Source organism: Orcinus orca, chromosome 11 (genome assembly GCF_937001465.1).
Source record: "Orcinus orca chromosome 11, mOrcOrc1.1, whole genome shotgun sequence".
NCBI classification, from domain to species: Eukaryota; Metazoa; Chordata; class Mammalia; order Artiodactyla; family Delphinidae; genus Orcinus; species Orcinus orca.
In genome coordinates, this window is record NC_064569.1 from 69497541 (window position 1) to 69503540 (window position 6000).

Consider the following 6000-nt stretch of genomic DNA (forward strand, 5'->3'; position numbering starts at 1 on the left):
TCAAGGCACTGATCCTAAGAAGGAAACTACTCCATAGTGATTAAGAGTGTCTACTCTGGAGTCAGAAGGCCCAGATTCAGCTCCACTGTTCACTAGTAATCTTGGACAATTTATTTAACCTCTCTGTTTCCTCAGCTACTAAATGTGCATTCTGGAGGACGGTAAAGTAGTCTGATATGGTGTAAAATGCTTACAACGGTACCTGGAATAGATTAATAACACACTAAATTTAACAGTTCTTCTGGCCACTTTCCTACTGGTTTTCCTTTCTTCTTCACAAACTACAGAGCATAACACAGTTTCATATGCTAACCCTCTGTGTTTTGAACAACTGCTGATCTCCCTTTTACTTGCTTCATTCATTATCCTTGAGGACTTCCACATACACGTGCAAGATCCCTCCATAATCTCCCTTCTCAGTCCCTGACATCTTCACTTCCAATAATAAACATTATATCCATTTCACCTCATCCCATCACTTCCATGGTCCTTCCATAGTACTTCTCACTCCCAATAAATTCAACCTCCCAAAAATCTCGATTTCAAGCACTCTGCTCTCTACACGTCATCTTCTCTCTCCAGTTCACATAATCTATCACTCTCTAACATTTATGATTCCATCTAATACATTGTCCCCACTTCTTTTCACTCTTCACCTTCTAATCATGCCCTCACTTTGCACTTTACTTGGCTTAGATTCTATCGTGTAAAATTAAAATCACTCCCTTATTACCCTCAATTTCCTGTCCTTCTACATTATAGTAGCCTGTGGGAACACCATCAGTTAAACTGAAATCTCCCCCTGATCGTGACCTGACCTGAGAAGCTGAACATAGCTGGAGAAAAGCACCCAAACTGTTGAAGTGTCACGCTTAAAATTTGTGATCGCAAATCTCAAGAGGGTCCTTAGTACTGCCCAATATTCCTACTCTGTTTGCATGATAAATTTTGCCTCCAGTTCTCACTAATGATTGTTTTATATCTTCTCTTCTTCCCTAAATTGCAACACTCGTCATTCTCCTGACATTCGTCAGATGACTTTCTAATGATCTCACCCAAAATACAAAGCAATAAGAAGAAAACCATATTTCCCTACCACTGAATGTAACAATTCCCTTGCATTTATGCCTTACTCTCTTACATTTCAACAGAGGAACTGTCTCTTCTCTTCTGAGGTTTACTCCTTTATTTCCCCATGTCAGTGAACGGTCCCACCAACTGCTCAGGCCAAAAATCTAGTAGTAATTCTTAACTCCTCTCTTTAATACGAACCTGCCATTTCATCTGTTAAGAACTTTTGTTGGCTTTGCTTTTCAAAAACATCTCAAATCTGTCTGCTTCTTGCCATATCCACCACTACTGCCCTAATCCACACATTTTCCTCCCCCCTGGGACTGTGACAGTTTCTTCCCAGCTGCTTTATTCTTATCGCCTTATTCATCTATATCCTCATAGAGGAATAAAATTTTTAAAAATATTAATTAGATTATGCCATGCGTGTCTCCTCAAAATTCCACAGTGTCTTTCCCTTGCATTTTGGATTAAATCCAAATTCTGTCTTAAAAAGCCTGAAATGCTGCAGCATTGGTTTACTTCTCTGTTTAATTTCACTCATTCCCCTCCAGTCATATTGGCCTTTTTGTTATTCTTATATCCAACTTGTTTCTGCTCCAGAAACAAAAAACAGTTGCTGAAACCTCTTTTCTGGAAAGCTCTTCTGGCTGAAAATCCTTTTTCCTGGGTACACAGGACATCCACTTAAAGATTACATTTTCAGCATCTCTTGTCATAGGAACGGCTAAGTTGGAACCAATGGGATAATGGGTGGTAAAAATGTGTATAACTTGTGGGTCTGTAATAACTTAAAGAGAAACTTCATTCCCTGAACTTTGACTTTTTCCTCATTTTGTTTTTTTGGTCTTAAATGTGAATTTATTGTAACCACACAAGTGAATACCATTGTCTTGAGCATGACACTGATTGATAGAGCTTGTAGAGCAAAGCTGCCTCACCGGCCTGGACCAACCACATTGTTACTTGAAAGAGAAATGCATTTCTAACTTACTTAAGCCACTGTATTTTTCAGCCTCATTGTTACAACGCCTCAACCATTATTTTAATTGTTACAATCTTCTCATGGTTTGTTTTTCACATAATTTAGATCTCTGAACATATGACATATGTACAGTGAGGACTTTTCTTAAATAACCTTCATCCCTGAGTCAATATCCATCTCACTTGCTTTATTTGTCTACAGCCATACCACCCTGAATGCATCTGATCTCATCTCATTTACATTCCTATATTTTTCTTCATATTTGAAAAAGAAAAAAAAAAGCAGCCATTGACAGCAATCAGCTGGGAGCTGGCCTGGCACCAACAGCTAGGCTATGGTGCCCTCCAGTTAAACACAGACAATTTCATAGAATAAAACTTCAGAAAGGGTCATTCTAACCATGATGGCAAAAGACAATAAACATGACCACGCTATAATCGTGTCTGAGCAAAAACAAGGGCACCACAAACCAGAGAAATGATCTAACATCCTCCTTTCCCACATAATTTGAGTGACTACTGCTTTAACTAAGCTCTATTTTTCTACCTCTAGCATAAAAACCACTATAATACCCAATCAAAGAAATACCCTCACTTTCTGAAAACACCCAAACCAGAGCAAAACCACACTTTCAGAATATTCTTCAAATCACAAGTCTAAATCCTGTAAAAGCCCCCTACATATGCCCTGTTATTGGGAGGTCCCATGCTTTTCCATTGAATGAGATCTCCAGGACCAACAAACCCGACCTTGTGGGAGAGTGCTGTCTGTGGTCTTTGGCTGGTAGACATCAGCACAGCACATATCATAACTTGAAATTATATAGTAATGTATTTGTTTACTTGTTCATAATTTTTCACCCCCGCTCGAATGTGTAACCTTTGTGAAGACAAGGATTTTGTTTTTCTTATTCATAGTTGTATTCCCAAGGTTGAGCACCAGGCCTGGTAAATGTTAGTAAGGATTTGTTTAATGAATGAATAAATTAGCAGCAGAATCGCCTTTTCTCTTCTAATAAGAGGTTTTAGACATAGTTTCTACACATTTTTAAGCCCCTTCTTAGAGATTACACTTCAGAAAGACTGGTTATGAGCTCAGATATCCACACAAAGTCCCTGGTCTTTTGTGAAACGTCACAGAATGTAGGAGGTTAAAGCTCACCTTCACTAACAGTGGCAACCTGGGGAGATGAGGCTTCATTTTTTGTCTCTTAGATTCCCTTCTGTGAGGAAAACAAACAAAAATGCCAAAGTGAAATTGGCAGTACAGTTGACCCTTCCTTGAACAACATGGGGGTTAGGGGCACTGACTCCCTGTGGAGTTGGAAATTCATATATAACTTTACAGTCAGCCTTCCTTACCCATGGTTTTGCATCTGCAGGTTCAACCAGCAGGGACTGTGTAGTACTATAGTATATTCATTGAAAAAAAATCCATGTGTGAGTGGATCTGTGCATCTCAATCTCATGTTGTTCAGGGTCAACCGTAGTTAAAAGGGGAAGGAATGGATTTGTGAAATAGAAAGTACTAACATGAACTGATACTTGAATGTAGGAGGAAAGAAGAAAGGAATATTCTAGATTATTTTGAGATTTCAAGTCGGGAACCTTGTTCTATATTTGTTCTATATCTATATAATTTTGAGATTTCCCTTAGTTTGAGCTATGTGAAACTTAAATATTTAAATCCAGTCCCTGCCTAGGAGTCCACCAAGATGACAACATCGAAGGCTTCTGAAATCCTTCTCCCATAGGCACGCCAAATTAACAAGCACCCATGGAGCCATTTCCTCTGAAAGAAATCCAGAGACTAGCTGAGCAACTTCTACACATTGGGCAAATGAGAAAATACCCAGATTGAAACAGGTAGGAAAGGCTGAGGCATGCCCTCACCATACAACTCACCCTGGCACCGTGCTATACAGTTGGGAGGGAATGCCCAACTCCTAGTGTCACCTTCAGAAGCAAAAGATTTGGACTGTACATCTGGTGCCCCTACTTTAAGGCTCCCATTTGAGGGACAGGCTCCCCCAAAACACTCAGCCCTGAAAGCCAACATGGCTTATGTCCATGAGACCCATAAGACTATGATAAACAAAAGAGCAGTTCTTAACAGGCATGCTCACGCTTGCGCAGTGTTGTGTACTTGTTTGATATGATCTAGAATCCACTTGCCTTTTGTTCTAAGAATGAAGTTGTTTACACTGAGAAAGCTGTGTCAGGATATCATCATTAGCATGAACACTCAGTAGCTCAGCAATTGACAGGCACAGCTGGGGGCTTATTGATAAGAACTGTTGTGAAAGAGTGACTCTGGCTGGGGGATTTTAAGCTTTAAATACTAAGAGGTTTGACCAGCAACTCAAAAGTGTTTAGTCTGGGCAAGGCTACCCTGTGCTAATCGAAACAGCTTTCCAAAGATCTCCTGGCTGGGCAAGGCGACTCTTTGCCAGGCAGTGGTGAAAACTATGCAGAGCCCCTGAGAGGGATATCATCTTTCCCGTCAACACTGGCATCTTTGTTCCCAGCAATGGCTCTAGTAACAAGGGACTTTTGCTTTGGCACTGGCAGCTGGCTAAGCTGACCCTCCCAAGAACAACTCGTAGAAAGGTACACCTCACCTAAATTTGGGCTTTATTCCTTTTCTCTCCCCCTTGCCTGAAACAATATTGTGATTAATCTATTGTTGGTTTGGAGGACATGGAATCAACCTAAGTGTCCATCGACAGATGAATGGATAAAGAAGAAGTGGCACATATATACAATGGAATATTACTCAGCCATAAAAAGAAACGAAATTGAGTTATTTGTAGTGAGGTGGATGGATCTAGAGTCTGTCATAAAGAGTGAAGTCAGTCAGAAAGAGAAAAACAAATACCATATGCTAACGCATATATATAGAATCTAAAAAAAAAGACACAGATGTACAGCATGGACTTGAGGACACAGGGAGGGGGAAGGGTAAGCTGGGACAAAGTAAGAGAGTGGCATGGACATATATACACTACCAAACGTAAAATAGATAGCTAGTGGGAAGAGGCCGCATAGCACAGGGAGATCAGCTCAGTGCTTTGTGACCACCTAGAGGGGTGGGATAGGGAGGGTGGGAGGGAGACTCAAGAAGGAGGAGTTATGGGGACATAAGTATATGTATAGCTGATTCACTTTGTTATACAGCAGCAACTAACACAACGATGTAAAGCAATTATACTCCAAAAAAGATGTTAAAAAAAAAAAGGAGTAGGTTATTTCTTTACTGGCTTATTAAGAGACATTATCCTGTATACTATTGGCTTGTGAAATTATCATCATTCCCGCAGTGAACCTGTGCTAGATAATTTATTGGCAAAGCAATCTCAGTGTCTGAATATAATTTGCCACCAGCCAAAGCACGTGACTATCCCCCCCCCCAGGGCTCAGTATAGAGAGAGCAGGCAAAACCGCCCCTCTCTCATTCTTTCCCTACAAAGGGTCTGTCTTCATACTAATTTTATTTTATTTTTTTTCTCCACTTTTTTTTTGGCTGTGCTGTGCCACATTGCAGGATCTTAATTCCCCAACCAGGAATCAAACCTGTGGTCCTTGCAGTGGAAGCTCTGAGTCCTAACCACTGGACCATCAGGGAATTCCCTGACTTCTAATTTTAGCAAAAATTTAGGGGCTGGCCGTGATCCTCCCCAGAGAACAGGGAAACTTGTGGACATTTTCCCTACCTCTCCTCCTGGCTCACTGCAACAATAAAACGAAGCTGCCAGTATCTCCCCGGATGGAGCTTACATACACTTCTGGTGCCCCAGGCTTTGTAGCTGCTGCCTGAGGGGATGGATTCCCCAAACCACTTCCAAGCTTATCTCTATACTATAATTATTTTTGGAAGTCTGAATTAATATTGGACAAAATCGTAAATAAGCCACCCATCTTTTATCATTGTTTCGTCCTCTGAGT